The sequence below is a fragment of the Dermacentor andersoni genome, chromosome 11, assembly GCF_023375885.2.
Source record: "Dermacentor andersoni chromosome 11, qqDerAnde1_hic_scaffold, whole genome shotgun sequence".
Taxonomy (NCBI): domain Eukaryota; kingdom Metazoa; phylum Arthropoda; class Arachnida; order Ixodida; family Ixodidae; genus Dermacentor; species Dermacentor andersoni.
The window spans coordinates 88,153,685-88,170,993 of NC_092824.1; the positions used below are offsets into that span (position 1 = coordinate 88,153,685).

The 17,309-nt window shown below is 43.0% G+C and overlaps 1 long non-coding RNA gene across 3 annotated transcripts in view; it reads right to left on the reverse strand.

The window, feature by feature from the left end:
* The window catches only part of LOC126517817 (uncharacterized), a 67,980-nt gene that overhangs the window by 14,564 nt on the left and 36,107 nt on the right, over nucleotides 1–17,309 (reverse strand). For 2 of the 3 annotated variants that reach the window (XR_008609795.1, XR_008609794.2), the window contains exons 7-9: nucleotides 14,292–14,382; nucleotides 9,290–9,658; nucleotides 5,369–5,501 (exon numbers count right to left, since the gene is read on the reverse strand). This is a non-coding gene — a long non-coding RNA (uncharacterized lncRNA). Of the gene's footprint in view, nucleotides 1–1,970; nucleotides 2,205–5,368; nucleotides 5,502–9,289; nucleotides 9,659–14,291; nucleotides 14,383–17,309 lie in introns of those variants that run through there. The other variant, XR_008609796.2, reaches the window with a different exon arrangement.

A 17,309-nucleotide genomic window follows, 5' to 3' on the forward strand; every position in this document is an offset into this window, starting at 1 on the left:
CCATTTATATTTTATGTGAATAGTTAAGATTGTTTACAAGGGTTTTGCAAAGGTTTTACTTGTGTATTAGTGGCCTATTTGAAAGCCATGTACAATACATCAACTTTATCTGCTTTAGACATACTATTAGATTCAATATACAGAATTGTGACATCGTTTTTTTGTAGCCGTGTTGTACACTTGATAGTTTGTTTCTGAAAATGTGTGACTGTCAACAATTTTTACTTAAAATGTTGAGGGCATAAATGAGAAATTCGCTACCAACGGTGCCTAGATTCTAACTTGTTCTTTTAAATGCAAAAGCCTTATCAAATTTAGTGCAGCTATTGCGAAGAAAAAGTTTATCCTTTGCTGAGTATTTAGATTGGAGTCCCCGAGCTAACACTTCCTTTTAATAACATGGGTCCACTTCGCCTTGTAAAGTGACGGGATTGAACACAGCGGCTCGAGTCAAGTTGTTTTTATAAATGCATTACGTTCAGGAGTGTCAAGGTAAAACAAAAATTTAAGTGTGTGAACTCTGTCAAGTTGGAGAGGTATGTGTGTGTGTGTCGCATAGAGGAAATTACTTGTACTTATTAATTGAATTAAATAAATTAATTGATGGCAATGAAATTGAATGAATCAACAACTTGCTACGGGTGAGGCACGAAACCAGAACTTCACGTCACACAGTATATCTAACAAATGGCTTATGAAACTTAACGCTAGCAAGTGTAAGTCGATGTGCATATTCTGCATGGTCAGCAATGGCAGTAAGTGTAGATATGTACTTCGAATGACACTTTGCTTGCACCAGTTAACACAAATATCTTGGCCTTCACATAACTAATGATCTGTCTTGAAACATGCATGCTAATTATAGTACTGCTAATGCTAATTGCATGTTAAGATATCTTTGTTTTCCACAGTTCCTACTTCTATAAAACTAACACTTTACAAAATTCTAGTTCAATCAAAACCAGAATACGCATCTGCCATTTGGGATAACAATCGAGCATCACCACTAACCCTTACTCTTGAAGTCATTCAAAATTGAGCAGCTAGCTTAAATGTTTCCAATTATTCTTGACATTCCAGTGTAACATGACAAAGAAAGACGAATATAAACTGTCTAACATGTACGGTAACATGTACATGTAAAGTGTAACATGTACGGTACGTAACATGTCACACGTATGTAACATTTTTCATACAGTGCAACCTGTATAAAAAAAAAACAGTGGACCTGCCAGAACTTTCATTACGCCGCGAATGTGCCTGCCTTTGTCTATTCCGCAATGTTTATCACTCCAACTATGTGCTGAAGAATCAACTTATCAGTCCACGTCACTAAGTTTCATACCAATCTCAGAGTGAATGTTGAGTACTGAGTGAATGAAGTTGTATCACAGATACATCTTCATTCAAAACAGCAGTCCACCTCACGATCACTCAACATTCTTTCTTTATATAGTTGCCTGCATATTAGTTTACTTTCTTAATACTCCTTTCTGCAGCGCCTTCAGGCATTGAAAGTATGAATAATAAATAAATATATATATAAACAATTAATTATTGTAAAGAAATAGACAGCTGGCCGTCTACCAGAACGCCTGTTTTACCATCAATTTTTCATCTGTTCTTGCGCTCGCTGTGTGAGCGTCGAAGCCCAACTGCACTTTGTCTTCCCACTCAGCCATGCTGCAGGTTTGCAGCACGGCTTGTAACCAGGAAGCTTAACAAGGAGGCAGCTTATCCAGGAAGTGAAGTCGTCATCAACGGGGCATGCAACCAGCTCCTCTGGTGGGTGGCACTGGATGTTTTGTGCTGGTTGCAGATCTCGGCAACGATTATCATATCACAATGGGGCACGTGCAGAAGGAGATCCTGTACACTGAACAGCCATTTTGGTCACACGTCGCATACTTTGCAGTGCTGCCACTGACCGATCGATGCTCACAGGTGCACTTGAATCAGTCGAGCTGGATGAAATACCACGTGCCTTGAGTGTCTGGTCTCTTGTGCGTCTGTCGTATATGGGAAGGCCTTTGATGACAATGACCTCAGTCATGTTATAGTCTCCTTTGATTCCTTCACTGAGGCCTCCCTCAGGGCAAGGTGAACAGCAGCAAATTTGGCGAACAGCTGCAACGGCACCCAAGGATATGGCTGCGACGGGCCAGGAAACATCTCCTGCTAGGATCCACGGACAGATTGGGTTCCTGGAGTGGTAGCGCCAATGCCTCAATGCACCTGACATTAAGAGGAAGTGTCAGCTCGGTGCTCCTATCTAAATACATGTAAAAGAAGAATTCGTTTTTCTCGGCAACCACTGCACCAAACTTGATGAGGTGTATTGCATTTATAAGAAAAGCTTAAGATGTAGCGACTGTTGGTTTTGGATTTTTGATTTACATTGTAAATTTTTTAGTAAAAATTGGAACACATCACAAATTTTCAGAAAATGAAACTATCAAGTTTACAACTCCGTAACTCAGTAATGATATCACAATTCTGTGAATTGCATCTCGTAGTACATCTAAAGCACATAAAATTGATATGTTACACATGAATCTCAAAAAATTTTGTTATGTGTATATACAGCTCTTGCAGAAATCTTGTAAACGTAACGAATTCATGAAAGATATAAATTGACATATTGAATTTGCCTGCTTTGCATGATCTAATGGACGCCGTTTACAAAACCGCGATATTTATTCTTGATGCAGAGCTATTAATTTTTAAGCTTTATGCTATTTTTCTCAAATATTTGAAAATTTGTTCGTCAAGATTCAGGACCTAAATTGAAGTTCTGCTCCCAACAGTCACTAGAACTTAACTTTCTCTATCAAATGACACAAATTTCATTAATATCAATTCAGAAGTTATCTCAGAAAAGTGTTTTTGGATTTTACATGTATTTTAGTAGACCACGTAGGATTTGGGCCCAAGCTAAAGCTTCCTCTTAATGAGTTTGGGAGCCACGTCACCAGCTGCAGTGGATGAAAAGAGGTTGAATATAAAAGTGATGGCATGTGCAGCTTGTGCAGCTGCAGCTGCAGCGGCAGAATGGTGCTGCTCCCGAGCATTGCAGGGTTTTCATCGTGCTTTGTTTGGCACCATCTGGAAGCCACCCTGCTGCTGCTACCACCCATATCCTGTCGTCTGGCCAAGCATGCTGAGCACCGAGCGCATTGGCTACTTGCAGCCACAGAATGGGATCCATAGTTCCAAGACTGCCTATGGTAGTAAGGCTGCAGGAGAGAAACTGAAGGTGGCAGAAATGACGTAGGCCAGCTGCTTCAACACCAGCGAGATGGATAGCACAATATTCGTCAAGCTGCCTACTGAACTACCCGTTGAGCAAGGAGGGGAATCTGCGCATGATGAGGCCGCAGCACTCACACCAGCCGGACCTATGGCCAAAGGAGCGAGAACAGCTGGAAGCACGACCATGGGAGCATGAACAGCCTCCCTTGCTGGCTAAGAGGCCGATGGTGTCAAGGGAAGTGTGGATGGCCTCCCCTGGGAGCAGGAGATACCCATGATGGTGTGGTCCCCATGAGGACTGTCCTTAAGGCTGGGTAGCTCTAGGCTGTGTTTCGTCGACTGTGCCATTGTAAAGAACCAGACAGCCGGCATGCAACCTCAGAGAAAAGCGGCTGTTCAGTGTACAGGATTTCCTGCCGTACATGCCCAGCTGCTACCGGGCAATCGTAGAGATCTGTGACCAGTGTGAAGCATCCAGTGCCACCAACCAGAGGAGCTGGTTGCGTGCTGAGCAGCTCATCAATGACGACTTCACTCCTTGTAAAAGTTTTCTCCATGTTAAGTTATGTGGTTGCAAGCCGTGCCGCAAATTTGCAGCGTGGCCGAGTGTGAAGATGCAATGCACAAGGCCTCAGGTCCTTACACAGCGAGCGCGAGAAAAGAAGAAGCAACAGTAAAAGAGACTGTCTGGTTCTTTCCAGCATATATATATATATATATATATATATATATATTGTACTGTAAAATAGGGAGGGAGCAGTGGGGTTGTGGCTAGGAGAGAGACAACGACGATGAGACAGAACAACATTGTTTCGGTGCTCGGTCGGCTACACTACCTCTCGCTGCTCAAACGTTCTAGTTGCGAACGCTTACTGCTCAAAGTGCTTCGCGACAATATATATATATATATATATATATATATATATATATATATATATATAGGACTAAAGTAGTTGAGCCGATCCGGTGTTTAATAAAGTGATAGAGGTGCAGGTGCACATAAAATAAGCAAAAACAAACATTTTATTTCTACGTTTCGGCTGCAGTCCAGCCTTCATCAAGAGTGCAATTGCAAGCACGCATGCATTCAGTGGCGTCATGGATACCAACATGCGCACATTCACCCAGGTAAAGAAAACGAAGAAACAAAAAGCATATGCCGTTTATGAATACAAACTCGCACATATGCTCAGTGGCATTACGAATGAAAAAACACTCAGGCAGCCTATGCACACCAACATGGGCAGCTTCAGTGGCATCCACAAGGGAGAATGACGAAGCGAGTGGAATGTACGAGAGAGGGGTCACACGTTGTCATAGAGCATGCAAGGTATTGCAGCTGCCTTGAGAGTTTCTTTTGTTCCTTGTTTGAAGTCACTGCAACTTCACGAAGATGGTCAATACACCCCCTCCTGGTTATACAATACTCGTACAGTGACCTTCATTGACCTCAGAGTTCCATGAACTGCATTCCATTGCATTCGTTGCAAAGGTGTTATGTTTTCCATATGAGGGCAAACTGTTTTTTATACCAAGTCTATGCATGTATGAAAAAAAGATAAAAGATAAATTACCTGAAGTTATATGACAAAATTATGGCAAATTATATGACAACACAGCAGAAGGGTGAGAAGAATCTCAAATAAATTCTGAAAAAATTGAGATGGAATCGGTGCAACTGATCTTTTTTTTATGTGAATAGCTTTCTTTGGACCTCTTGCCCATATTTGCAGTGGTCGGTGGTTGATGGTCGGCGGTCGAATGTTCGCCGCCGCCAAAAGGCACTGTGCTCTCACGCAAGAGAGTTGTGGCAGTGAACATTTTCCCTTTATTAATAAACTAATACAGCTCTGCGAGACGCACTCACTGCACTGCAACAGCTCGGGGTGCCTGATGGTTTCGATACTTTTGGTGGAGTGCGCAGGAATGACTGCCCTCATCACCTCCTGATTGAAGTGAATAGCTTGCGAGAAGCACTCAGCTATTCAGTCCCATTGACTATCATCATCATTGTACAGGCACACTTATTTCCTTCTCTTCAATTTTTATATTTTGAGAGATTCAAATAGTTTGCAAACAAGAAGTATTAAAAATGGTAATATCCATGTTCACTTACATACTGTTATGGCAACAGACCAAAGTTGGCCGCTTCCGCAGCAAGCCAATCCCTCTTTGACCAAGCCGCAGATTCCGACGATTAACTGTAGTGTGCGTGATGTCAAATAAATTGTTTGCATAGTTTGAATCACCTGTAATAGAAAACAACAGGTAAATTTGGTCAATGTGTCATTACTTCATAATAAAATATTAAGGTTTATTATTAGCTTGTATGTCTGCATATGTTACATTCGTGCTTCAATGCAAAACACGACATTTGTTAAGAAATTAACTTCAATGCCAATGCATATCTCCACAAATTTTGGGAATTAATATCTCAAAACTAGCGTCATGCTGAGAATTCATTTCAGGCAGATCCACCTTGGAAACTCCATGCCTAGAATTTGTAAGCTGCAATATAGGCCATAATATAATTTGTTCAAAACCTAATGATGAATTTTTTTTAATTAGTTGATTATGCATTTCAATTTTTTGTGCAAGCAATATCCGCCTCTTCAAACCAGCTCATCAACTAGAATTGTGGTTTCTGCCACAGGCAACCTTTGAAAATTTTTTAAAGTGTGCACTGAAACACCCTGTATGTGCCTATATGTATATGGATATGCCTCCCCCCCCACACACACACGTATATATTCGTAGTTCCGGTGGTGAATTCACAGAGAAGCGGGCAAATTAAATGGGGCGCGAAAAAGGACACTTTTAACTGAACGCCCTGAATGCTGGTCTCAGCTCCAGAACATGGGAGCGCCAAAGTGTAACGGTTCTCACCAAAGTAACTGTTAAGGACAACGTCAAAGGTCCAAATCTCGCACAGAATGTCCACAGTTTAAGATTGGTGAAATGTGGAATGCCTCTAGAGCATCATTTGTAAGTGCCTCAAAGAGCACCAGGGAGCAACTCGTGTTAGATCTCCTCTGCTGTGACCATCAACAACACTAGGGGTTCCACGTTCCACGTTTCACCTGAACTTACGGTACAATTTAGGGAGCTTGCGTCACCCCTTTACCTGTCCTTCTACAAACTGTTTTGTAAACCTCTTCGAGTATTCCTGCGGCTGCTGTGCCATCAACGACACCACCCCTTATCGACATAAGGTCGGACTCCACATTTTGAAGAGCCGTTAAATGCCAAGAATCAACTATACCATCATGCTTTGCCCCTGCTGACCTTCCACGTATGGCCCCATGGGTAATGTCCAAGATATGGGTTTTGGCTCCATACTCTTGGAATTTTCAAAAAAGAAATCACGAATACCTACTGGGCCTCGGCCATCGAACACTTGAATGTAGAAAGAACACGGCTCCTCGGTGAATGCGTATATAGACTGATCAGTCTTGTCGTATGCATTTTCATCGTCGCTGTGGATAAAGTCATCTGACAGCTTCGTCTGTGTAACAAGATGACACCAACATCCACAGAACTCGTGGCAATCAGACAGGCAGTTCACTAGACTCCTCAAGTATCAGCTGTCTTCAGCGATGCAAAATTGGCTCCGCAGCTAGTTACAATGAAAGAAAGCCCTTACAGAGTGCTGGCTCCTCAAACTGCTGAACTATACATGCTAGTGAAAGGAAACGGCTTCCACATTACATTTCAATGAATTCCCAGTGAATGTGGCATACACGGCAACAAACTGGCTGATGTAGAAGCGAAGAAGGTACTTGAAGGACCAGAGCTATTGCTTGCAATTCTTTGTTCAAGAGCGGATGCTAACTACCTTCTCTCAAGCGTCATCCCAAAAGTGACAGAATAGCACGGGGATAATCCGGATAATCACCACAGACACCTTCCAAGATTGGACTCTACAAAGAAATTTAGGCTACCACCAAAAATTCAATGCAGCTGTGCCAGCCTTTAGCACAGACTAAGGCCGGAGGTAGCGTTTACACGCAGGTATGTACACGACATGTGATGCACCCGCGTCACCAGATAGCAAGGTGTGCAATGTGAATTAAGACTATAGATCACGTGCTGTGCGACTGCCTTAAGTACGTGGGAAAGAGAAAATGAGCAATGACCTTACGCGCCTCAACAGCCCACTGCTATCAGAGGACGTTCTTTTAGGCCCTTGGCAAGCCAGGCCTTACTTTTTTTAAAAAGTATGGGCCTGAACTGTAGGCTCCAAGTAGAGCAAATTGCTTGCTTTATGTTTTACGTCCGCCTTCTCTTGTGAACGTCACCCATGATACATCTCTTCTTTTTCCTCTTCCCCAACAGTAGGTGCAAAGTAGCGGGCTAGAGGAATGCATCCCGGGCCGACCTCTCTGCATTTAGTATCATTAAACTTTCTATCTTCAACAATGCTGGTATATGCCTGGCACATATGTGTTATGCTACGATATCCACAATGCCTCCTATTTCTCATTGAACTGCCAAGGTATGTGGCTACCCTGTTGGCAAGTGCCAACACACGAACCGGGTTTTATTAGAAGTATTTGAGCGCGCAGTCATTACGGTATTTCAGTTAAGTATTTCAATGAAAGCATGAGCTACAAACTTAATTTACAAGTCCCTTGCGGAGCAATATTTGCTAGTATGTCGAGTGTCTGTAGAACGTCTCTACCTCCATGTCGAGAATTAGCCTAGGAACATGATATTACGATGATCAATCGTTTTCCTCCACATGACAATCTTTTCTTCTAACACATGTGCACTAATCTCTCACAAAATCATACACCAGGGTGTTTACCAAGTTGACATTTCCGAATTCCTCGAGTTTTAAAGGTTTTCCCCAAGTGACACAGAACTTAGTTTTATGTCAACACGGGCACACCATGTCACCCGATGCTGTCACTCTATAGAAAGCATGCTAAAAAATAAAAACTACTTCATCCAGTTTGAACAGCAAGGAGTAGTTTATCATATTCCAAAAGAAAACAGAAGGCAGGGGTTAGTAAAATGCACATCAAATAAAATATTTTCAAAAGAAATGGTAAAGCCTATTGCAAATCAAATGTCCGAAAAATTGGGCAGTTTGAAAAAATTAATGCATGTCTTTTACTGCCCTTAAGAGATCAAATCACTACAGCCACTACCAAAAAATCTCTTAAGGCATGCCAGTACACTTCTTAGGCATATCGGTGTTCGTATTGTAACAGGTGATGGCAAGTGCATGCATGTGAAATTAAGGAATACATACTGTTCACCATGACAAATGACCCTTCTTATGGTTCACCGCAATACTTTAACGTATGCTTCACAGCGTAATAGTGCTGTACAGAGGCGAAGCTGACTTTCGGGAACCAGCATTATGCAACGCATCGCGCTTTCTGAGCTTCGAAGCCAACCGCGAGAACCACAAAGGCAGAGTCTGTGCCATTCTGACAGCGGCGAATTCTTTAAATGCAAAACATGGCACCTAATGGCAAGAAGCTTCATAGCGAATGTCGAAGCAGCTAAGCCTAGCATTGCCGCGGTGGTGGCTACAGCTGCCAGTGGATCTGTGTGCGTGAGCACCGGTTCGAGCCGGTGAGGTAATCAAAATGGCGGCAGTGGTGGCTTTGATTTAATGCCGTCTCGGACCTGCGGTACCGGCAAAAAGTCTGGAAAATCAGATCACAAAGAGTTCTTGTGTCCGAAATTTCAGACGTTGTTACACATTAACTCTATGGGGTACGTGGTAGTGCCGCGAAGCCGTCTGAATTATCGGGCATCCGGAAAGTCGGTCGTTGACTGTCCACTGGCAACACTTCCAGCCGACAAGACGGCGTCAAAGATGATTCAATATGATTCTTCTGTTACTCAAGCTAGCATTACCGCGACTTTCGTCCCCTTTCGATAAAACTACAGCTAATTTTCCCAGATAGACGCACAAATTCCCTAAGGTTTCGCAGACAACTCAAGATTCCTGAGAATTTCCAGTTTTCGCGGTTGGCATACACCATGACATTACACACAAGTTTATTGTGAAAATACGTACCGATGATTCGTGAGTGAAAACAGTCTGCAGCAGTTGCATAGTTGTGTCGTTGAAGTCTTGAGAGAAGAGCATGTGTGCTGCGACGATACCACCGTGTACAGCCAGATACCTATCTGTATCCGCAGCGGGAAGTAATGTCAAAATTAAGTGTGTGTAGAATGCTCTCCTCTTTAGTTCCTCACACTGGTTCTTGAAATTGGCACGCAACCTCATCGGTACAACTTCTTGGCGTGCAAGCAAGTTGTTGACCAACTTGTTGTCAAGAATATACTCCAGCAAAAACATAGTAAACAGAAGCAGCATCCAATCTTCCATTTTCTTTAGCGTACAGTATGACATTTCTGTACTCAACGACGGGCAGTGGACGACCTGAAAATGAGAAGCAAGGAAATGGTAAGAGCAAAGGAATAAAGACACTTATTAAAAACAAAATCATGCAAAATATTGGTGTAATACTCTCGCTTTACGTGGAAGGCGTGACCACAATGAAAAAATAAAGTAGTGAAAAAAAATTCCCACCATGGAGCTGTTTGTTGTGCAATTTACAGAGGTAACAAAAATATTGAATGGGTTCCATCTGCAAATCTGTCCAAACGTTGTAAGACAATATTAGCACAACAATAAGCTTAATGCTTTCGTGTTCAAGATTGTGCCTCTTCGTAACAAGCTAAGTTTCTAGGCTGAGTACGGGCAGCCAAAACTGACAAATGTCCATTCATCATACTTGTAAGTCCATACATTTAATGTCTTCATACTATTTGAAATCCTCAAATTATTGGTACTGCACACAACATCCATAAGCAGTTCTTTCCAATCGTACTGCAGCAGCTGCAAAACAAATGAGCAGAAGAGCCTAAGACAGCAGCCACTTGAGATGGCAGTGTTCTTTGTGAACAATGCCCACAAGCAACCTACAGTTCACACTGCACCTTCTAAATATTGCTGCATCACGTTCGTCCTGTCCAAATCCTCCATAGACGCTCCTCACCAACACAAATCTAATTGAAGTAGACATAGATGGTGTTCCATTGACGGCATTAATTGATACTGGAGCCCAAGTGCCCATAATGAGCGCTAACCTATGTCGTCGCCTCAAAAAAGTTCTTACGCCTGCCATCACTTGAGCCATACGTGTCACCAATGGTGCCACTGTTGCCGTCAGGGGAATTCGCATTGCTCGCATAGGAATTGCTGGTCGCCAAGTTCCAGTCCTGTGCACCGTGCTGACCAGTTGCCCTCGTGACTTAATCTTTGGGCTCGACTTTCTGACGACGCATTCTGCTCTCGTCAACTGTTCCACCGGTACGCTGTGCCTCGAGCTTCCTCTTCTTTCAGACGTTCGCCTCGAACAACCGAACACCCTCTGCACTACAGCGTTTGTTCGCTTACCTCCAAAAGCCCTCACCTTCGTCGAATTGGCCTCAACGGCAACTGCGCCTAATGGCGACTATATCGTCGCACCTATTCGTGATGTCCTCCTGGCGTGTGATATCTCTGTGTCACACTCCGTCGTAACCCTTGCCGCTAATCGGATGTGTCTCCCCGTTATCAATTTTGGCTTGATGAAGCAAGCGTTACCTGAAGGCATAGTGGTGGCCACGCTGCGGCCCGTGACAGATGACCACGTCACTACTTTTGCAGCCGACGCGTCTCCAGATCCTCCCGATTACCCACAGGATGCCTTGAACCTTGACGAACCATTACGTCCCATGGTCGCTCTGGACCTCGCACCTGACCAAGCAGCCGCCCTACATTGCCTTTTGCTTTCCTACCGCGACATATTTGACAATGACAATTGCCCACTTGGTCAGACGCCCCTTGTTAAGCATCAGATAAACACTGGTGATGCTGTTCTTATTCACTGCTGACATTACCGTGTCCACGGCAGAGCGGCAAGTTATTCAACAGGAAGTAAACAAGATGCTGGCCAGAGGCATTGTTAAGCCCTCGTCAAGTCCTTGGGAGTCGCCGGTCGTGCTTGTCAAAAAGAAAGATGGCATGTGGCGTTTCTGTGTTAATTACCGCAACCTAAACCGAATTACTAAAAAGGACGTCTACCCTTTACCATGAATCGACGATGCTCTTGTCTTCACAGCGCCAAATACTTTTCTTCCATCAAGCTTCGATCTGGATATTGGCAGATTTCTGTTGATGAGCAAGACCAAGAAAAGACTTCTTTCGTCACTCCAGATGGCCTCTACCAATTCAAGGTTATGCCGTTTGGTTTATGCAATGCCCCCGCCCTGTACGGACGAATGATTGACTCTCTGATTCAAGGTTTCAAATGGTCAACCTGCCTTTGTTACCTCGACGACGTCCTTGTGTTTTCTCCTACATTTTATACGCACCATGAGCGCGTCGCAGCTATCCTCGATGTCTTCAGCAAGGCTGGGCTCCAGTTAGACTCATCGAAGTGCCACTTTGGGTGCCGACAGATTACAGTGTAGGTCATCTCGTTTATACTTCCAGAGTACAACCCGACCCGGAGAAGGTTCAAGCAGTAACGGCTTTTCCTGTACCTCAGTCTGTCAAGGACGTCCGGAGTTTTGTGGCGCTCTGTTCTTATTTCCGACGGGTGGTGACAGATTTCGCAGCAATCACTCGACCACTCACTGAACTTCTGAAGAAAGACGTGCCTTTTACGTGGGGTTCCCCTCAGGCTGCTGCATTTTCCCGCCTTATCACGATTCTCAACAATCCACTGGTCTTGGCCCACTTTGACCCATCCACACCTAGAGGTCCAAACCGATGCCAGTGGTTATGGGATCGGCGCCATCTTATCACAACGCCAACATGGACACGACCGTATTATAGCCTACGCTAGCCGGCTCCTGGCAACTGCAGAGTGCAACTATTCGATTACCGAGTGCGAATGTCTTGCTCTCGTCTGGGCTGTTTCCAAGTTCCGCCCATATTTATATGGCAAGCCCTTCTCAGTAATCACAGACCATCATGAGCTGTGTTGGCTTTCGTCACTGAAGGATCCTACTGACCTGCTCGGTCGTTGGGCCCTCTGACTACAAGACTATCCCTACACAGTGACTTACAAGTCGCGACGCCAACACCAGGACACAGACTGCCTCTCTCCCTACCCAGTCGAAGATGCGACCTCTATGTCTGATACTGACACTGACGCCTGTGTTCTCCGTTTTTCCACTGCTCCATGTTGCCGACAAGCAGCGCCATGACCCGTCCTTGTGTATCATCATTGACGGCCTGGAATCGTCACTTGCCGACAGTTCCCTCTGCTTATTCACACTTCAAGATGGCATACTCTACCACCACAACGCTCACCCCGACGGCCCTGCATTACTCCTTGTGATCCCTAAACACCTCCGCTCGGCTGTTCTCCACGAACTTCCCAGTCCCCGTCGCGTCAGCTCAGCCTGCTGAAAAACTGCTGTCTCGTTACACAGGCCCATAGCGAGTGCTTCATGCCATGACTCCTGTCACCCATGAGATCACCACTGACGCCCCATCTGCTTCCCAGTCCAGTGATATTGCGCACGTTACATGACTGAAGCAGTATCACCTTCCCAGTGATGACATTTAGACGCTCCGGGATGTCGCTTCTGCTGCCGGGGGATTATGCTACAGGCGCATGGTATTTGATTGTTTGAACGACATGCGTGGGCGCCATCTCTCGAGAAAAGAGGAGGAAGAACAAACTGGGCTCGTGCCGTGAACCTAATCGGTCAGCGCTGCAACCGCTGTTGTAAATATAACCTGTAAATAGTTGCTCATCTTACCGACTCGTCCTTTGCGTAACAATATGCTATGATCAGGCACATGCTTCAACAGGCATGCACAGCCACCTAAAGAAGACTTTTACGACATCATGAGCTGGCCTCTGTCCAGTCTGATAGCTTGTCCTCCACATTTAACCATAAGAAAGATAGCACTGTTTAAATCACATGGTTCAAAGTATTTGCTTAGAAACTCCCCGCTGAGACACCATTAATCACAATTATAATCCATAATACACTTTTTCATTCAAATGGTCCTCTTTCAGGCAGGTCCAGGCTATAATACGTGAATACACTGTGTTGTAAGGAGTGGCTGTTGCAACATTCTGCGCATGCTAAAGAGTGAGCTGCATGCTGCAGTAAAGATAGATGTAGATATGAGATGTCAATCAATTTTTGTTCAGCAATGCTAACTTGCATAATACTTGCGTGGGCCACATATACAAGCTCATTTACCATTGACTGTGGAAAGAGCATTATTGCGAGATCACACTGCCATGTGACACGCTTCATTCAATGAAAAACTTCATTTAGGAATGCTGCAATGTTGCTTGACTCCAAGCAGGAGTGGGCACAAAGAAAGAAGTACATCTGAAGAAGACATCAATGGTAATAAGAACCAAATACAGGAAACCAAGGCATGAAGCACTGCAATTCAAACATTACAAGAATACAAGTACACCTTCACCCATGCATTTTCTTCAAGTTTGTAATAAACACTTCAACACCGCGACTATCAACAATATGACCTGGCAATTTGTTCTATGTGTTTATGGTTCTGGGAAAAAATGAGCATTTAAAAGCATCATTAGAGCACTGCATTCCTGGATCATTTTCCCATGATTAAAACATGAGCTTGTATACGGAGTACATGACCGGTGTAGTTGGAAAAATATGGGAGAGGCCTTTGCCCTGCATTGGGCGTAACCGTGCTGCTGCTGATGATGATGACATCACATGTGTGACACTGCTGCAGCTGGATATTTTGCATCGACACGTCTCCTCTGACCTTGCTTTCAAAACACACTGAGTCGCGTGCCAAACTTCTTTCTCGCCCAGTGTTCCTGCTCTAGAGCAACAAATGACACTTGCTGCCTGTCATTCAGTGTTGGTGAAGATATTAAGCTAGAAAGTTCGTACTCAATATTAAAACTCGGCCAGTAAAAAAAATTTTTCTGATATGTTGCCTGTAGGCAACAGGCATCAATAAAGGGTTAATTATTAATTTACACAATTATAAGTATAAGCTCACTTACCTAATTCAATTGGTAAAATAAAGAAGAGTAATATCAGACAATGGTGTTATTGCCGCCAGCGCCAACTCTCCGAGGGCAAACACGTCACTCACTGAAATAAAAGAAGAAGAAATATGAGAATTTTTTCAAGAAAGTATCTCATTCACACTTGTTCATTGCCATGTAACGCTGATGTATGCAGGCACTGCACCAAGAACAGATATTGCAGTTCTGTAAACTGACCCCTTACAACAGTCAAAGCGGACAAATTTGATGTATCCATTTATATTTTATGTGAATAGTTAAGATTGTTTACAAGGGTTTTGCAAAGGTTTTACTTGTGTATTAGTGGCCTATTTGAAAGCCATGTACAATACATCAACTTTATCTGCTTTAGACATACTATTAGATTCAATATACAGAATTGTGACATCGTTTTTTTGTAGCCGTGTTGTACACTTGATAGTTTGTTTCTGAAAATGTGTGACTGTCAACAATTTTTACTTAAAATGTTGAGGGCATAAATGAGAAATTCGCTACCAACGGTGCCTAGATTCTAACTTGTTCTTTTAAATGCAAAAGCCTTATCAAATTTAGTGCAGCTATTGCGAAGAAAAAGTTTATCCTTTGCTGAGTATTTAGATTGGAGTCCCCGAGCTAACACTTCCTTTTAATAACATGGGTCCACTTCGCCTTGTAAAGTGACGGGATTGAACACAGCGGCTCGAGTCAAGTTGTTTTTATAAATGCATTACGTTCAGGAGTGTCAAGGTAAAACAAAAATTTAAGTGTGTGAACTCTGTCAAGTTGGAGAGGTATGTGTGTGTGTGTCGCATAGAGGAAATTACTTGTACTTATTAATTGAATTAAATAAATTAATTGATGGCAATGAAATTGAATGAATCAACAACTTGCTACGGGTGAGGCACGAAACCAGAACTTCACGTCACACAGTATATCTAACAAATGGCTTATGAAACTTAACGCTAGCAAGTGTAAGTCGATGTGCATATTCTGCATGGTCAGCAATGGCAGTAAGTGTAGATATGTACTTCGAATGACACTTTGCTTGCACCAGTTAACACAAATATCTTGGCCTTCACATAACTAATGATCTGTCTTGAAACATGCATGCTAATTATAGTACTGCTAATGCTAATTGCATGTTAAGATATCTTTGTTTTCCACAGTTCCTACTTCTATAAAACTAACACTTTACAAAATTCTAGTTCAATCAAAACCAGAATACGCATCTGCCATTTGGGATAACAATCGAGCATCACCACTAACCCTTACTCTTGAAGTCATTCAAAATTGAGCAGCTAGCTTAAATGTTTCCAATTATTCTTGACATTCCAGTGTAACATGACAAAGAAAGACGAATATAAACTGTCTAACATGTACGGTAACATGTACATGTAAAGTGTAACATGTACGGTACGTAACATGTCACACGTATGTAACATTTTTCATACAGTGCAACCTGTATAAAAAAAAAACAGTGGACCTGCCAGAACTTTCATTACGCCGCGAATGTGCCTGCCTTTGTCTATTCCGCAATGTTTATCACTCCAACTATGTGCTGAAGAATCAACTTATCAGTCCACGTCACTAAGTTTCATACCAATCTCAGAGTGAATGTTGAGTACTGAGTGAATGAAGTTGTATCACAGATACATCTTCATTCAAAACAGCAGTCCACCTCACGATCACTCAACATTCTTTCTTTATATAGTTGCCTGCATATTAGTTTACTTTCTTAATACTCCTTTCTGCAGCGCCTTCAGGCATTGAAAGTATGAATAATAAATAAATATATATATAAACAATTAATTATTGTAAAGAAATAGACAGCTGGCCGTCTACCAGAACGCCTGTTTTACCATCAATTTTTCATCTGTTCTTGCGCTCGCTGTGTGAGCGTCGAAGCCCAACTGCACTTTGTCTTCCCACTCAGCCATGCTGCAGGTTTGCAGCACGGCTTGTAACCAGGAAGCTTAACAAGGAGGCAGCTTATCCAGGAAGTGAAGTCGTCATCAACGGGGCATGCAACCAGCTCCTCTGGTGGGTGGCACTGGATGTTTTGTGCTGGTTGCAGATCTCGGCAACGATTATCATATCACAATGGGGCACGTGCAGAAGGAGATCCTGTACACTGAACAGCCATTTTGGTCACACGTCGCATACTTTGCAGTGCTGCCACTGACCGATCGATGCTCACAGGTGCACTTGAATCAGTCGAGCTGGATGAAATACCACGTGCCTTGAGTGTCTGGTCTCTTGTGCGTCTGTCGTATATGGGAAGGCCTTTGATGACAATGACCTCAGTCATGTTATAGTCTCCTTTGATTCCTTCACTGAGGCCTCCCTCAGGGCAAGGTGAACAGCAGCAAATTTGGCGAACAGCTGCAACGGCACCCAAGGATATGGCTGCGACGGGCCAGGAAACATCTCCTGCTAGGATCCACGGACAGATTGGGTTCCTGGAGTGGTAGCGCCAATGCCTCAATGCACCTGACATTAAGAGGAAGTGTCAGCTCGGTGCTCCTATCTAAATACATGTAAAAGAAGAATTCGTTTTTCTCGGCAACCACTGCACCAAACTTGATGAGGTGTATTGCATTTATAAGAAAAGCTTAAGATGTAGCGACTGTTGGTTTTGGATTTTTGATTTACATTGTAAATTTTTTAGTAAAAATTGGAACACATCACAAATTTTCAGAAAATGAAACTATCAAGTTTACAACTCCGTAACTCAGTAATGATATTACAATTCTGTGAATTGCATCTCGTAGTACATCTAAAGCACATAAAATTGATATGTTACACATGAATCTCAAAAAATTTTGTTATGTGTATATACAGCTCTTGCAGAAATCTTGTAAACGTAACGAATTCATGAAAGACATAAATTGACATATTGAATTTGCCTGCTTTGCATGATCTAATGGACGCCGTTTACAAAACCGCGATATTTATTCTTGATGCAGAGCTATTAATTTTTAAGCTTTATGCTATTTTTCTCAAATATTTGAAAAT